Source organism: Equus caballus, chromosome 3 (genome assembly GCF_041296265.1).
Source record: "Equus caballus isolate H_3958 breed thoroughbred chromosome 3, TB-T2T, whole genome shotgun sequence".
NCBI classification, from domain to species: domain Eukaryota; kingdom Metazoa; phylum Chordata; class Mammalia; order Perissodactyla; family Equidae; genus Equus; species Equus caballus.
This window is the reverse complement of record NC_091686.1, coordinates 72,129,226-72,147,832: the sequence shown is the minus strand read 5'-3', so window position 1 is coordinate 72,147,832 and position 18,607 is coordinate 72,129,226. Positions and strand designations below refer to the sequence as shown.

The following is an 18,607-nucleotide window of genomic DNA, read 5'->3' as shown; positions in this document are numbered from 1 at the left end:
AAAGGAAGAGAAGGGAAAACCTAAGGCACGTAATTATACAGGGAAAAATTTAATGTAGAAATGAACGTGTTCCAATTTTCTCAGCAAAGAGTTAAGTTGAAAGAAAAGAAATAGGGAAAACTGAGTGTGACATTAGGGCAAAAAGAAAAAAAAAAGGCATGTATATAAACCTCTGTCAAGTGTTCTAGAGGTACTGATGCTGGCTCAGTAAGATTTTTGAGCTTCCTTGAGCACCAGTCAGAGGAAATTTAAATTCAAACATTCCCTTCCTTTCAACGATTAGCTTAGCACTATTATAAGAATAATGTCATTGTAACCAGTGTATTCAAATTCTATGATAAAGAAATAGTTCAGGGCTCTAAAAAGTTCTTTGGTATTATTTTTAAATATGATGTTAAATTTAAAACTTTTAAAATGCACACATCAGCACTTCTAATTCTGTCAATGATGTGAGCTACATGCACTGAAAACCCTGCTGCTTTTTTAAAAAACAACCCATAAATACTAGCTTACATACAACAGAGATCCTTCTAAATGAAAGGTTGAGCTTGCAAGAAATATAGGCAACATTCAAAAAAATAATTGCTGTAAATTTCCCAATCCCAAGGAAGGAAACAAATCCTTTGATTCAGGAACCTGAGGAGACCTAAGCAGTATACATAAAAATAAGCAACAGCTAGATGCATGGAAATGAAACTGCAAAACACCCCAACAAAGATCCTAAAAGTCAGCAGGGAGCAAAGTCAGGTTACATATGAAAGATCATTAGACATCAGTGGACTTCTCAACAGCAGCAATAAAAGTCAGATGGCAATAAAGTAATAAAAATAATAACCTTATATAAAGCATTATTATGTTCTAAGCATTTTACATTCCCTATCTCATTCCAACTTTACTGCAGCCCTATAAAGTAGGACCAATATTGTCCCCATGTCACTGAAGAGGAAGTTGAGCCCAGTCTCTGAGTCATGTGCCCAGGTCTTAGAGCTGGGATTGGCAAGGCCAGGATTGGATTCTAGGGATTCTGAGCACAGGGCCCATGCTTCTAACTCTATGCCACACAGGAATATTTTTAAATAGCTGAGAGAAAATAACCTTTAACTTAGTATTCTACACCGGGCTAGGAATCGTTGAAGAGACAGTGCAAACTAAAGACATTTTCAGACAAATAAAATGGAAAGTTGTAGCCCTTCACTAAAAAGGACGACTGAGAAACAAAACCGAACCTGGAGCATATAAAATAACAAAAGTACTGATGATGGGTTTTGGGCTCTAAAGGGAAGGTGAAATGCAGGAGGACAGCATGTGAGACACATGGGGAAGTGGCCTGGACCCCACATCTATCTTGTGGAGTCTATCTTGTGTATTGACTAACTCTGGACTCGCACCATGGATGCCTGCTCTAATTTTAAGGATAACCATCCAATGGATAGAGAGAGAAGATCATTTCCAAACTAATAGAGAGAAAAAAGGAAATAGGGAATCCTGATTTAGCAAATATTATTTTGATATTAAGTATTCAAAATCATATCGATCCTCTTCTCTTGGGTTTCTATTGTTGGCTATGAATTTAAACGTGACCTTCATGTTGAGAGGAAGGACACTAACCTTCGCTGAGTTCCTGCTGTACACCAGGTTTCTTGCTTACGTTGTCTGAGTTAATGTCTCCAGTAAACCTGTAAGGGAATAAATATTGCCTCCAATTTACAGATACAGAAACCAAAGTTCAGGGAGTTTATGTAACTTGCACAAGATCATACAGCTTTTATGAGGTAAGATAGAACTTCCAACATGACCATCTGACTCAGAGGCCAGGATATTTTCACTTCCCTGGGCTTTCCAAATGCCCAAAGAGCAAGGAGCTTTGGAAAGGGACTTTCAAACCCGTGTGTGCCCCCAGCCCTGTGCATATCCCAGAAAGAGAGTCTTGCTCCTACGTGTCCTCTGTTGTTCAAATACCTGTACAGGCTGTTGTGAAACAGAAGATATAAAAGCATTTAAAATTTGTGAGGCTTTCTCAACGGTGTTTATCTTCTCAGGCATCAGACAGATGTCATCCTGTGGGGGGACCCAGAATATCTTTTCTACCTAAAGAAAAAAGGAATGCGAGCCGTCCTCTTACTATATGTGTGGGAATCCCTGAACTTGACTTTTCACCCAGGATGCTCAGAGACCCCAGCGCACTGCTCTGTAAGGTGTGTGTCCCATACTCACCTTGGCCCTACCTTCAGGAGTGTGGACTCTGACTCTTCCTTCTTGTGAGAAAACCAAACTCTCTGCTCCTTTCGGTTTTAACTCTATATGCCATGGCTCATCTCAAGATTGTAGTTAGCAATGAAGGATTTAAGGAAATCCTTACCCCTGTTTAACACCTTCTGCTTTGAATCCCAGCCCATCCTATACTCATTCATTCTCTCACTTGCTCACTCATCTAGCACTTGCTGAGGGCCACTGTGTGCCAGGCCTCATTCCCACTGAACCTGCACACAGCCCTGAGGTCTGGGAATGTTTAAGCAGCTCGTCCAAGGTTATGGGATGGGTAGGCAATGGCCTTGCCTTTTGGTCCATTTTTTCTGTTCTCTCATTTTATCATTATATATTTCTATTTAATCTCCTTTCCCTTCCTGATTAATTTTTATGTAAATGGGTGCCTTTTCAATACTTCTTGTATTTTATCAAAGGGGTCGTATAATGGGCCTTTCTGTAATGCTTCTCTTTCTGTAGGCAAACTGTCCTTCTATGTTTCTGGCACTGCTGTGGATTAAGCCAGTCCAGGTGGAGGAAGGAGAGCTCAGGCTGGCTTCTGGCTCCAGCAGGCTCACAGCTGTAGGGATGTCTTCACAGGCAGAGGCTCAAGCCAGATCTAAAAGGATAAGTTGGCTTGGCCGCTAGGCAGCTTGAAGGCCTATGTCTAAGGGAAGCAGGTCTGGTGAAGGGAACTGAGTCAGAACAGAGCCTTCAGCCTTCAGACCGGAAGCTTGCCTAGGAAACAATGAGTTGCGAGTGGAAATGGGCTCCAGATGTCCAGATTTGCCAGCTCAGTCCTGTTTGATGCCTGTTGTCTTGGTGTCCTGCCAGATTGCACATTTCTGCTCTTTCATATGGAGTGGAATTTGAAAGATGCAAGCAATAAACTGTCCCTTTCTTCCTGAACTTTATTTTCTTTCTTTCTTTTTTTTTTTGCAGGGCTGATTGTTTATTTCTATTAGAATATAAACAGTACAAAGCAAGCAATTAAATAATAAGGATCAAATGGTAAATTGAGACAAAATCACTCAAAGATTTGCCTGGAATGCCGCTAAGGAGTATGGACTATGTTTTTTTTTTTTTTAAATAATTTATTTTTTTATCATAGTAACATTGGTTTATAGCATTATACAAATTTCAGATATGCATCATTCTGTTTCAATTTCTGTGTAGATTATATCATGTTCACCCCACAAAGGTTAATTATCATCCATCACCACACACATCTGCCTAGTCACCCCGTCGCCCTCCTCCCTCCCCACTTCCCCTCTGGTAATATCCAAGTATCCACCAATCCAATCTCTGTCTCTGTGTGATGTTTGTTGTTGTTTTTATCTGCTACTTATGAGTGAAATCATATGGTATTTGACTTTCTCTCTCTGACTTACTTCGCTTAGCATAACATCCTCAAGGTCCATCCATGTTGTCACAAATGGCTCATTTCATTGTTTCTGTTGGCTGAGTGGTATTCCATTGTGTATATATACCACATCTTCTTTATCCATTCATCTTTTGATGGGCACATAGTTTGCATCTAAATCTTGGCTATTGTGAATAATGCTGCAATGAACATAGGGGTGCATGTATCTTTACACATTCATGTTTTCACATTCTTTGCATAAATACCCAGGAGTGGAGCAGCAGGCTCTTATGGTTGTTCTATTCCTAATTTTCTGAAGAGCCTCCATGCTGTGTTTCCTAGTGGCTGTGCCAGTCTTCACTCCCACCAGCAGTATGAGGGTTCTCTTTCCTCTACATCCTCTGCAACACTTATTTTTTCCTGTCTTGTTAATTATAGCCATTCTGATGTGAGGTGATATCTCATTGTAGTTTCCATTTGCATTTCCCTGATAGTCAATGATGTTGAACATCTTTTCATGTGGCTGATGGCCCTCAGTGTATCTTCTTTGGAGAAATGTCTATTCAGATCTTTTGCCCAGTTTTTAACTGGGTTGTTAGCTTTTTTTGTTGTTGAGACATGTGAGTTGTTTTTATACTTTGGATATTAACCCCTTATCTGCTATGTGGTTTGCAGGTATCTTCTCCCAATTGTTATGTTGTCTTCTCATTTTGTTGATGGTTTCCTTTGCTGTGCAGAAGCTTTTTAGTTTGATGTAGTCCAATTTGTTTATTTTTTCTGTTGTTTCCCTTGCCTGGTCAGACATGGTACTTGAAAATATGCTGCTAAGACCGATGTTGAAGAGCATACTTCCTATGATTTCTTCAAGAAGTTTCGTGGCTCCAGGTCTTATATTCAAGTCTTTAATCCATTTGGAGTTAATTTTTTTGTATGGTGTAAGATAATTGTCTACTTTCCTTCTTTTGCATGTGGCTGTCCAGTTATCTCAACACCTTTTATTGAAGAGATTCTCCTTTCTCTGTCGTATGTTCTTGGCTCTCTTGTCAAAAATTAGCTGTCCATACATGTGTCAGTTTATTTCTTGGCTCTCAATTCTGTCCCATTGATCTATGTGTCTGTTTTTGTGCCAGTACTCATACCGACCCTGAGATCAGTATCCCTAAATTAAGCCCAGCATATATGGGGTTAAAACCAAAACACTCATTCCCACTTACTCTCTGTCTTCTTGGCTTCAGGTTCCACTATCCTCCATGGAGAGGGACATCACCAAGGACAAGCACCTGGATTCATTATCTCCTCCCCACAAAGGGATACAGGCTGATGGGAAAGCTGCTGACCAGCAAGGGCACAGGCTCCCTCCTCTCTGAAAGTAGCCTCAAGGCCAAGGACAGGCTGGTGGGAAAGCTCTGACCAGCAAGGCCATATGCTCCCCCTCCCCTACCTAAAATCCCAGATAAAAACCCTTCCTTTTAGCTTTTTGGGGAGTTTGGGATTTCAGCATTAGCTGCCCTCTCTCCTTGCCCAGCGCTGTGGAATAATAAAATTCCTACTTTCCTCCACTACACCTGGTGTCAGAGATTGGCTTGCTGTGCAATGAGTGAGTGAACTCACTTCAGGTCTGGTATCAGTACCATGCTGTTTTGGTTACTGTAGCTTTGTAGTACATTTCGAAATTCAGGAGTGTGATACCTCCAGCTTTGTTCTTTTTTTCTCACGATTCATTTGCTTATTTGGGGCATTTTGTTGTTCCACATAAACATCAGGACTCTTTGTTCTATTTCTGTGAAATGTGTTGTTAGAACTTTGATAGGGATTGCATTGAATCTGTAGATTGCTTTAGGAAGTATGGACATTTTACTATGTTAATTTTTCCAATCCAAGAGTATGGAATATCTTTCTGTTTGTTTCTGCCTTCTTCACTTTCTTTCAACAGTGCTTTATGGTTTTCAGTGTATAGATCTTTCCCCTCTTTGCTTACGTTTTTTCCGAGATATTTTATTGTTTTTGTTCCAATTTTAAGTGGGATTGTGTTCTTAATTTCTCTTTCTGCTACTTCATTGCCAGTGTATAGAAATGAAACTGATTTTTGTATGTTAATTTTGTATCTTGCAGCTTTACCATATTCATTTATTATTTCTAAAAGTTTTAGTTGGATTCTTTAGGGTTTTCTCTACATGAAATCATGTCATTTGCAAATAGTGACAGTTTCGCTTCTTTCTTTCCAATTTGACTGCCTTATATTTCTTTTTCTTGCCTGATTGCTCTGGCTAGAACTTCCAATACTATGTTAAGTAAGAGTGGTGACAGTGGGCATCCTTGTCTGGTTCCTGTTTTCAGAGGGATGGCTTTTAGTTTTTCTCCACTGAGAATGCTATTAGCTGTTGTTTTGTCATATATGGCCTTTATTATGTTGGGGTACTTTCCTTCTACACCCATTTTATTCAGAGTTTATACCATAAATGGATGCTGTATCTTGTCAAGTGCTTTCTCTGCATCTATTGAGATTGTCATGTGATTTTTACTCTTCATTTTGTTACTGTGATGTATAACACTGGTTGATTTGTGGATGTTGAAGTATCCCTGCATCCCTGGAATAAATCCCACTTGATCATTTTGTAAGATCCTTTTAATGTATTGTATTCAATTTGCTGTATCTTGTTGAGTATTTTTGCATCAATGTTCATCAGTGACATTGGCCTGTAATTTTCTTTTTTTATATTGTTTCTGTCTGGTTTTGGTATCAGGATAATGTTGGCTTCATAAAAGGAGTTAGGAAGCCTCCCCTCCTCTTCAATTTTTTGGAAGATTTTGAGAAGGATAAGTGTTAAATCTTCTTTGAATGTTTGGTAGAATTCACCAGGGAAGCCATCTGGTCCTGAATTTTTATTTTTTGGGATGTTTTTGATTACTGTATTGATCTCCTTACTGGTGATTGGTATATTCCTATTCTCTATTTCTTCTTGATTCAGTTTTGGAAGGTCGTATGAGTCTAAGAATTTATCCATTTCTTCTAGGTTATCCAATATGTTGACATACAGCTTTTTGTAGTTTTCTTTTATAATCTTTTGATTTTTTAGGTGTCCGTTGTAATTTCTCATTCAGTTCTGATTTTATTTATTTGAGTCTTCTCTTTTTTTTTCTTGGTGAGTCTAGCTAAAAGTTTGTGAGTTTTGTTTATCTTTTCAAAGAACTTGCTCTTAGTTTAATTTATTTTTCTATTGTTTTTTTTTGTTCTCTATTTCATTTATTTCTGCTCTGATTTTTATTATTTCCTTCAATCTGCTGATTTTGGTCTTTGTTCTTCATTTTCCAATTCCTATTTAGGTGCACTGTTAAACTGAGATTTTTCTTGTTTTTTGAGGAAGGCCTGTATTGCTATAAACTTCCCTCTTAGAACTGCATTTGCTGAATCCCATAAATGTTGGAATGTTATATTTTCATTTTCACTTTCCTCCAGGTATTTTAAAATTTCTTCATTGACCCAAAAATTGTTCAGTAGCATTTTGTTTAACCCCCACATATTTGTGGCTTTTCTTATTTTCTTCCTGTAGTTTATTTCTAGTTTCATACCATTGTGGTCAGAAACCATACTTAGTATTATTTCAGTCTTCTAAAATTTATTGAGACTTGATTTGTGGCCTAAGATGTGATTAATCCTGTAGAGTGTTCCAGGTGCATTTGAAAAGAATGTGTATTCTGTGGTTTGGATGGAATGTTCTATATAAATCAGCTAAGTCCAAATGGTCTTATGTGTCATTTAAGACCAATGTGTCCTTATTGACCTTCTGTTTGGATGATCTACCTATTGGTGTATGTGGAGTGTTAAAGTCCCCTACTAATATTGTGCTGCTGTCTATTTCTCATTTTATGTCTGCTAATAATTGCTATATATATTTAAGAGCTCTTATGTTAGGTGCATAGATATTTACAAGTATTATATCCTCTTATTGGATTGTTCCCTTTATCATTATGTAGTGCCTTTCTTTGTCTCTTGTTACAGTTTTTGTTTTAAAGCATATTTTGTCTGATATAAGTATTGCTATCCCCACTTTCTTTTTATTGCCATTTGCATGAACTATCTTTTTTCATCCCTTCACTTTCAGTTTAAAAGTGTCTTTAGGTCTGAAATGTGTCACTTGTATGCAACATATAGATGAATCTTGTTTTCTTATCCAATCAGCCACCCTATGCCTTTTGTTTGGAGAATTTAGTCCATTGACATTTAAAGTAGCTATTGATAAGTATGTACTTATTACCATTTGTTACTTTTTTCCTGTGTGCTTCAGTATTTGTTCTCTGTTCCTTTCTTCTTCTCTTGTAGTTTGATGGCTTCTTTAGTATTGTGCTTTGGTTCCTTTCTCTTAATTTTTTGTATATTTATTAAGGCTTCTGGTTTTTGATTACTGTGAGGTTCATATATTAAAAACTATGTATATAGCAATCTTATTAAGTTGCTGGTGTCTTTAGTGTGAGCCCTAGCTAAAAGCTCTACTCTTTTATTGCCCTCTTCCCATAGTTTATATTTTTGATATCATATCTAGCCTTTTTTTCATACATCTGTATCCTTATCTTCTTATATTGGAAATAGATAATTTTAGTACTTTTGTCTTTTGACCTTCACATTATATATATAGTTGGTTGATCTGCTATCTTTATTGTATATTTGCCTTTACCAGTGATTTTGCTGCTTTTGAAAAAATAATAATTTCTTTATTCCTATTTGTGGTCTTCACTTTCCCACTTAAATAAGTCCCTTTAGCACTTCTTATAGGGCTGGTTTCTTGGGGATAAACTCCTTTTGATTTTGCTCATCTGGGAAACTCTTTATCTCTCCTTCCATTCTGAATGATAACCTTGCTGGGTAGAGTATTCTTTGCTGTATGTTTTTTCCTTTCAGTGCTTTAAATATATCATGCCACTCCTTTCTACCCTATAAGATTTCTGCTGAGAAGTCAGCTGACAGTGTTATGGAGTTTCCTTTGTATGTCACTTGTTGCCATTCTCTTGTGGCTTTTAGGATACTCTCTTTATCTTTAATTGTGGGCATTTTAATTACAATGTGTCTTGGTGTGGGCCTCTTTGGGTTTACCTTGTTTGGTGCTCCCTGTGCTTCCAGTACCTGGATGTCCATTTGCTTCCTTAAGTTAGGAAATTTTTCATCTATTATTTCTTTAAAAAGATTATCTGATCCTTTGTCTGTCTCTGCTCCCTCTGGCACACATATAATACAAATGTTAGTGCACTTGGTGGTCTCCCAGAGGTCCCTAAGCCTGTCATCATTTTTAAAAATTCTTTTTATCTTTTATCTGTTCAGCTTGTGCGATTTCCTCTAGTCTTTCCTACAATTCATTGATCGGTTATTCTGTATCATGTACTCTGCTATGGAGTCCGTCTAGTAAATTTTTCATTTCCAATATTGTATTCTTCATTTATGATTGGTTCTTTTCTATATTTTCCATTTTTTTTGTTGATGTTCTCACTGAGTTCATCCATTCTCCCAAGATCAGTGAGCATCCTTATGAGTTTTTGTTTGAACTGTTTGTCAGGTACATTGTTTACATCTGTTTCATTTGGTTCTTTTTCTGGAGTTTTGTCCTGTTGCCTTGCTTGGAATGTATTGCTTTGCCTCCTTCTTTTGCCTCTTTCTCTGTGTTTATATCTATGTTTTAGGTGGGTCAGCTACATCTTCTGATCTTGGAGATGTTGTCTTATATAGGAGACAGCTTAGAAGGTCCTGCAGTGTGCTTTCCTGTCATCACCAGTTCCAGATGTTCCAGGAGTGACCCCCATGTGAGCAAAGTGTGTCCTTCTGTTGTAGTGGTGTTGCTCTTTCTGCATGTGCCCAGGGAGTCTAGGCTGTCCCCCTGACCAGCTGTTTGTAGTGCTCAGCTGTGTGTGGCTGCTATACACCCTTCAATCAGTTTACTGAGTTTGGGGAGCCCAAGCACAGTTGGCTGCAAGGACTAATCGCATATTCCTGTTGCAATTTTTCTGTTAAGTAAGTAGGCTCTCAGCATGGCCAGTTGTGAGTCTCAGGGGCTTACAATTGCTGTAGGCCTCCTGCCTGAAAGGCTATTGTCAGCTCTATCAAGACTGAAGCTTAGTGGGCCTGGCCTATGGACTGGAGTACCCAGTTATTTTAGGCATTGGAATTTGGGGAAGATATCCTATATTGATTTTTGAGAACCACAGCTCTTATTCTGCTGATAAGCCCTAAGGTCCACAGGTCCACATCCACTGGCATCACAGTCCTGGCCTGTGCACCCTACCTGACCCCCTGGAGTGGACTCTGTAGTCCCAATGCAGAGGCCCCCACACACTCCACAAATGCACCACACTCTCCACTGGCCCGTCCCACATACCAAGCCCCACAGAGGCAGACAAACTCATGTGAGTGCAGAGGATCCAGAGACCCAGTCAATGCAGGTGGAAAAGTTGCCTGAGGGCTTTCTGTGGAGTGGGCCCACTCCCTCAGGAGGGCTGCCTGCCCTGAGTGAGCTGAATTATATTTGCCCTCTAGCCAGGGAGGGGCAGACCCTGGGCTAACAGGCCAGGGGAGGAACTCCAATGACATCTGCCAGCCTCTGTGTCAGCACACTTGTACTAGGTCACAATAATGGCTGTTGCCAATGTCTCAGTCCCTAGAGAGGTCTCACCTCTCAACAAAATGCACCCACAACCTATCAGCTGAGTCTAATTTTTACCAAAGGACTGTGCAAATTTCTTTCTGGTGATTTTAGGTTGTTTCTGAAATGGGTGAATTTCTGCATGGGACCTTTAAGAGCTGGCTGTTTTCAACTTATATCCAATAGCTTTTCTAAGGGTACTCTTCACTGAAGTTAATAGCCAGCAAATCCAGACATTATGAGACTTGTCTCAGTTGTGCTGAGTCCAAAGGATGATTGCAATGGTACCACTCCCTTGCTCAGGTCCCCCACACCTCTAGGGGAGGGTGTGCACCATAGGATTGCTCCCAGCCAGCCTGCCATGAAGCTTCATGGCTCTCAAAGGTGGTTTTTCTCTCTCCAGACAGGAATTTCTGCCTCTTCCACCTCAATCAGGACTGTCCCTTGTTGTGGGAATTCTTTTTATGCACTTTTCAGTTCTCTATCAGTGGTAATTTTTCCAAAAATAGTTGTAACTTGGTTGTGTTTCTGGGAGGAAATGAGTTCAGTGTCCACTTATGCCACCATCTTGACACCCTCCCCACTTGTTTTGCTTTTTGTCTACTTTTACTTTGTTTATTTGGAGGATTTATTAGTAAGTGTTACAAATTAATAATTTGCATTGTTTCGAAGGATTAGCCTATTTATCATTATGAAGTATTTATTTTTCATTTTAGTACTGTTTCTGGTTTACTATGTCTGGTATTAGTATACTATACATCTTTCTATGTTTATTTTTGAAAAAGGTCTTTTCTTATCTTTGTACTTACAATTTTATTGTACTCTTCTATTTAAGAATTACTTGTAAGCAGTATACAAAGTTATTTTTTAAAATCCATTTTGACAATTTTTGTCTTTAAAGGATTTACTCTGTTTAGAATTGCTGTAAGTACTGATATCTTTATATATATTCAGACAAAAGCATATATAGCAATATTTTTAATAACCAAACGTGGAACAACCAAAATATCCATGAATTTATGGAAGGGTAAATAAAAATATGTTATGTCATTATCGTAGAATATTTCTCAGCAATACAAAGCTACAACAAGGAAGGAGGTCAAAAACATTGGCCTATCTGTAAGAAGCCAGTTACAAAAGACCATATATTGTATGATTCCATGTATATGAAATGTCCAGAAGGACTAATTTACAGAGACAGAAAGTTGATTTATGGTTACCTGGGCAGGGGGTATGGGAAGTAACTTCTAAGGAATGTCACATGTCTTTTTGTGGTGATGAAAATGTCTTAAATTAATAATATTGTAATGGTTTTATAGCTCTGTAAACATACTACATACATTTGGATTTTATGATTTTAATGGTGAATTTTATAGTATGTAAATTATATCTCATTGTGCAATCTATTAAAACAATAAAAATAAAATCAACTTTTGATATAAAGAGATTTACAGTTTCAGAGATGTTAGTTACTGAGTTGAAGGAATTTATGATTTTTTCTTCATCATTCTTTCCTTCTCAGGTCCTGTCATTTGTTAAAAATGTGTCTTTCTTAAAAATACCTATGCAGCTTTCCATTACTTTGGGAGAAAATTCTTGCACCAGTTGGTTAGCTATTAAATCTATGGAGTTAAGATACAACTTTGAAATAAATGTATGTCTGGGTGAAAATAAAGTAGATTTTCGAATGGTTAAATCATGCTAGTAATTTCATAATTAGCCTCTTAAACATGAGATGAAACTCATACTCATTACATGGAAAAGAATCTATCTGTAAATACTACTTATTAAAAAAATCGTGATACTTACGATGGGTCATTAATGACTGTCTTCAATGGGTTGAGCAAATCTGTTCTTGACATTGTACTGAAGTAACATCTTACAGCTGCTCCCTTGGTCTTCATGTGAGCAACACTATCAGGTTGATCTGCAAAGGAAGGATTGCCCACCACAGGGATCCCATGGCAAATCGCCTCATAGATGCCATTGACTCCACCATGAGTTATAAAGGCTTTGGTTTGTGGATGACCTAGGATTGGGTGAATTTTGGCAAACTCTTAAGTATAAGTCTTAGAATAAAATGAGAGTGGGACAATATAAGACACTGAAAGAGGCATCGTATTCTAAATAACAGATTATTATACACACGACACTACGTTAAAATGTCTTTCAGAGCTTAGAGGAAGAAACATCTAAATCTGCTGTCGAGATAAGTGAAGGCTATATAGAAGATTAGTGTACGACCTGAGACGTGAAAAATACATACAATATTACCAGGTGGATAAAATTGAAAGAGAACATGCTGAATAAAAAAAGAATGGGTTAGAAAAGAAACAAAGAGAGGGTATATTAGATATAATATATTAGATAGAGGGTATATTAGAGAGAATATATTAGAATATATTCTCTTAATGAAATAGTGAAGTGACTCAGTCTGAGAAGCATCGTGTCAATGCAGCAGGAAGTTGATGGTGGTGGTGCAGGAATCAGAAGAAGGAAAGGTTACACTTATCCTTTCTCCCTCTGAATGAGAAATAAATAGAAGACAGTCAATTTTTAGTAATAAGTTTTCAATATTTTTTTTCCTGGTGAACTATTATGATCTGGTTGGAGTTATTCGTATTCGAGTGTTCATTTTCCAGAATTTGACCAAGAAGGTCATTCCGGGGAATCCACTTACAGAGCGGAGTATTTGGCCCTAAGGTGTCTGGTTTCTTGCAGTTAAACCTGTTAGAGTAAAGAAAATGCCTGATTCCTTGAGTCAAACTTCTAAGACATAGCATGTTAGAATCTAAATAGATTAAGAGGACTCTAGTTAAACCTGATCATTATGGCAGATGAGGAAATGAGGAGAAGAAATGCTAAGTAATTACAACCAATAAACACTGATATAATAGGAATTTTCATCCTCCATGCACTTATTTTACATTCAATCACCTATCATTGCAATCATGATGTTTCTCACTTGGATTAGACAAATGAGATTTTCAATAACAAATTCAAGCACATAAAAGTTTTTTAGGCAGTCATTTTAATGTTAGTGCAAAATAACGGCAAATTATGAATAATCTGATAATTCATTTTAACTATTTACTATACTACCTCTCAGCTTCCAAATTTAATATTAGTCTATTTATTTCTTTTTATGTGTTGGGAGAAGTGACTTGCTCATATCCACATGTTCTATAAGTTATATCATTAGAGTTTTACATCTTTTGATTTGCCAAATGGGAAATGTATGCAATCATCTAATTGTGAGAACAAAATATTGCTGATTATTACCAATTTATTTTCAATAACAAATAATTTCTGCTTGGTTAGTACATTTATCTCCTTTTAAATTACTAATTATCAATATCACTACTTTCAAGAAAAATTTCACGTAGTTAATTTTTTACAAAAATCCGATTATTATGACTATTGCCAGGTTTCAGAATTCCTTAAATGTAGAATAGAGGAGCCTCTCAGTACTTCACAAATAATAGTATAGGTGTTGAAAAAATTTGAATATCGTGATGGTGGTAAATTTTATTCAGCTGACTGTTAACACTTTAAAGAGCTACTCCAAACTTGGACAGCATTGATTAATATGGTTTCTTATATCAAGCCATTTTCAAGCCAAGTACGAAAATTAGTTACAGATTTTGGAACTGCTAAGCAATCCTCATAAACTGGATTCTAAATTACCAGTGATTAACATCTATTTGCTAAGTGAGTATTAAAGCAATTTCAGTTCTCAGCAAATCATCATAGGTGATAAGCAGAAAGCTATACCATTTAGAAAAATGAAAAGTAGTTCACAAATACACAGAGACTCCAAGTATACTCTCTATATATGAAATGATTTACTACCATATTTTACTGACAAGAGAACATCTCAAACTTTCCTTTTCTAGCAAGGCTTCTAATTAACTCTTTTTAAAATTCCCTTCTCCTTCTTCTATTGAGAGGAGTGATTATTCAGATGGATTAGGAGCAGGGTCCTTGCAGAGCCATATTTTGTAAAACACAGGGTCAACTTAAGGGCTGACCCACCTCCACCCTTTCTTCTATATTTTCGTGTTTCCAACTTTAGCAGGGCCCAGTCCACCCGGGCAGCTTTTCACTTTCTTTTTTTTCTTGTTTTTCTTCTCTCTCTAAATGATCCTGTCTGGATAGGTAGCTATATGCTGCTTGGTAAGCCTTGGCCAACTTTTCTATGTATAGCTCCCTGAACAGCACATTGAATAGGCGTTTTCTGAAATTGAGGGGAAGTAAAAGCGTTCTGGATTACCTGGCAAGCCTAAACTGCAGGACGCCTTTCAGACGATTATCATTTCTTGCTCAATGTTACTGTTAAAATTTATCTCCTTTCTTTCTTTCTGCTCTTTTTTCTTGCTCTGGAATACCAGTCCTGAGCTAATATCTATGTCAGTCTTCAACTATTTTGTATGTTGGTCACCACCACATCAGGGCTAATGAGTGATGAGTAGTGTATGTCTGTACCCAGGATCCAAACCCATGGACCCAGGCCACTGAAGCTGATCACTCTTAACTTAACCACTATCCAGGGGCCAGCCCCTTTACTTTCTGAGAACATCTGTAGCATGTATAGTGCCCTCAGGAATCCTGCAAGGAAAAGGAGCAAAGGACAAAATTTGATGATATGGCATTATTATACCATTATAATATCATGATAATATTATTATATTATAATATCATTATTATATCATTATAATATCATCACAATGTCATTATAATATCAAAAGTTCATGCTGCATCTGTTAAATATATTTATATCTGATCCAAATGTCAGTGCCAAAATTATCTGTCAGCCAAAAACACTGTACTGTTGGCAACTGCCATGTATACTTTTGCTTTTAAACTCATTTTTGAGATAAATTGAATCTATGATAAAACATTGTAGTTTACCTCTCATGCAGGAAATTTCTGTAATCAGGTCCTTTTCAAAATTTAACAGATACATTAAATAGCTGTTCACGATAAAGGATTGCTCCAAACAACTAAGCAGAGAAAATCATCTATTATTAGGAATTACTAGAGTAGTGCCTTTTTAGTTTTAGTGGTGGTAATATATACATAACATAAAATTTACCATCTTAACCATTCCTAAATGTACACTTCAGTAGTACGTACATTCTCATTGCTATGTCACCAACCTCCAGAACTCTTCACCTTGCAAACTGAAACTATACCCATTTTACAATAATTGCCTGGCAACTGTCATTCTACTCTGTTTCTACGAATTTAACTCATCTAGGTAATTTATATAAGTGAATCATATGGTATTTGTCATTTCGTGAGTGCCTCATTTCACTTAGAATAATGTCCGAAAATTTCAGCCACGTTGTACCATGTGTTACGAGTTTCCTTCAATTTTAAGGCTGAGTTATAGTCCATTGTGTGTAAATAGAACATTTTGTTTATTAATTCATCTGTCGATTGACGCTTGTGCTGCTTCCACATTTTGGCTCTCTTGAAAAGTGTTGCTATGAAGATGAGTGTGCATCTATCTCAGTTTTATCCTAATGCCAATTGTGTTGGATAAATACCCAGAAGTGGAATTGATGGCCCTTATGGTAATTCTACTTTAATTTTTTAAGGAAACTCCATTCTATTTTCCTTAGTGACTGTTTATAATAGATCTAGTCCCTTAGTTACTTTGGAATGATTCAATTGATCTGAGATTAATTTCCTTTATTATGTATATTTTTGCAAATATGTGTGTGTGTGTCTGTGTGTGTAAGAAAGAAGTGAAATAGAGCCAGTATACAGTAGTGCAGAGGCAATGCTCTTAGACAATATTATACCTAGTGTCTTCATTTACACTGTCATTAATTACTAATACAGATTCTTGGAAGGAGGCCACACAGCAGGATCTTGACTCACCTTTGATTCTTTATTATTCTAGTTCTACCAAATCACTTGTGTTTATACCAGGCAGGTCTTCTGGAGAAGTACTTTAGCTTAGTCATTAGTGTTTTCTTTTGCTTACTATGAGCACTGTGAAAATTTTGTTATGATTGGGATGACTTTACATGTTTTTTTCTCAGCTCTATAATAATTTATATCTCACCTTAACTTAGCTTTGTGTGTATTTCCTGAGCTCCCCCTAAATCACTCTTTAAAGGCTGGAGAATTGCTGATGAGTAATCTCAGACTCATCAGAAAAGTGAGTCTGATAATACTGTTTGGACTTTCCATGAAATCGCCCTAAGATTCCTATTTATAATCCAGAAATATACATGTATATTACTTATTTGAGTGACCATATTTCTGTTTTTTTTAATGTATGATACCTTTTGCCTTGAAATCATATTGTGAAAAGGATATCCTAGTCGAATATGCTATGTGTAGCTGACAGTTATGGGCCCTCATCACCTCCTTGAGATCCTCAGGGAGCAGCTGGGAGAGATACAGCAGGCTTTCTGCAGCAGAGAGCAGATCACCCTCTTGTTTGGAATTGTTCTCAATTTATTCTGATTTGTATTCCCACTTTAAAATCAATTTGTTACTTTCAGTACTGGAATATTCCTTATGGCTCAGTATACTCTTATACCCAAAACACAAATGTAGAAGAGCCAAAAATTTCCTAGCTATCTTGTCACAGCTGCATACTCATCCATTTTTTTGTTCTGTCCTTCTGTTTTAAATTCATTATTAGATCTTTTCTCTCTGGCAATTAATGAGGTAACCTTTCCAATATAAAGAGTATACTTTCTGACTTGAATCATTGTTCTTCTATGATGCCCACTGGATGTTCTTTAGCACTGTGGGCTTTCCTTATTATAATACTTTTCACACAGTTTTTATTACATGCTTATATTCTGTTTCCAAGTAGAATGTTAAGTGTGTGTGCCGGAAAATTGTGTCTACACTGCTTCTCTGCATATCCAGCATATATCTCAGAACTATGCTAGCCACTTTAAGAATATTCTTTGAGGGTCAGCCCAGGTTGCCTAGTGGTTAAGTTCGGCGCACTCCACTTTGGCGGTCTGGGCTTGGCTCCTGGGCACGAACCTACACCACTCAACTGTCAGTGGCCATGGTGTGGTGGCAAATCACATGCAAAAAGAGGAAGATTGGCAGCAGATGTTAGCTCAGGGCAAATCTTTCTCAGTCAGAAAGAACCAAAAACAACAATAACTTTGAATGAGTGACTGATACTTTCTTATGTGTTGAATAACGAGGCCTTAACTTAACTGATCCTATTCCTAAAGGATTCCAGGGATAATACTTTATTCTTCAATGATAATAAAATTCAGAGTCTTGTAATGGTATTGAAAGATGTGAGTTTCCAATTTGTAGGTCCCTTTACGCAGCTTCCCATATCTCTCACCGTAATCAAACATTCTAAATAAAGAACACAGAATCATTTCTATTGCAAATGCAAAGTAAACCAACCACACAAACAGGAGTACATCACCTTATGCAGGGGTTTGGCAGGTTTGCAGTGATATCCTCCACTAAATTGTAAATGTGTTAAGAATGGGTGAGAAAATTCAAAATCCCAATAGTTTTGAACGAACCACATTTCGGCTTTCCTCATTAACTCATATAATTTAGTGCTTCTTCCTAAAGTGAAAAAAGAAAATAAAAGTAAGGAAATGAGAGTTTTGTTTTGTGACTATACCAGGTAATTTTCTGAAAACAGCTTGGAATAACAGACTCAAAGATATTTAAATGTGTCTGTGGTTTTATAATACTATTATGTGTGTGTATATATATATAATATACATATTTTATATATGTTGTTTATATATATGCTCCAATGCATAAGAGACTTTCATATCTAACATCACATCAGTGCATTCACAAACATAAACAGTTATGAAACCTAAGGCATCAAAGAATTAAACATGCAGTTGTTTAGCTGTATGGCTGCAAAAGTTTACTGATGCAAATATGAACAGAGATTTCAACTCTGAAGTAATTTACCCTACCATACCCATGGAAACATGGTTCCCTGAAGTGCTCCGTGTAGTCTCTACAGTTTAGCAAGCTATTCCCTTGATCCTGGATTTCCCAAGTAAACCAAGGTTTTGAAAGTATGGCCACTCCGGTATTTGTCTCACGTAAGTGGCTTAATAATACTTGCATATTAAATAAATGTCTTTGCAAAAACTAGCTGGAAAGTTTTCATAAAGTATGGAAATAGATGTGCTCACCCTTAATTGTGGCTCATTTTATCCTTAATGGAGACACGTTGTTTTTAAAAAATATGGACTAGTAACTTGTATGTCTAACTTGTGACAAAATTCTAGGCCTTTAAAGCAGATGTTTTGTAAGTACTTAGTGAAGGAATGTGTAATCATTAGAATCTCTAATCATAGGTTCACGTGTTTGAGATAGAGCCATTATATCTTTCATTTGT

At 37.0% G+C, this 18,607-nt stretch overlaps 1 pseudogene; it reads right to left on the bottom strand.

The window, feature by feature from the left end:
• Positions 1–18,607, bottom strand: part of LOC100066386 (UDP-glucuronosyltransferase 2B31-like) — a 36,531-nt pseudogene that overhangs the window by 16,380 nt on the left and 1,544 nt on the right.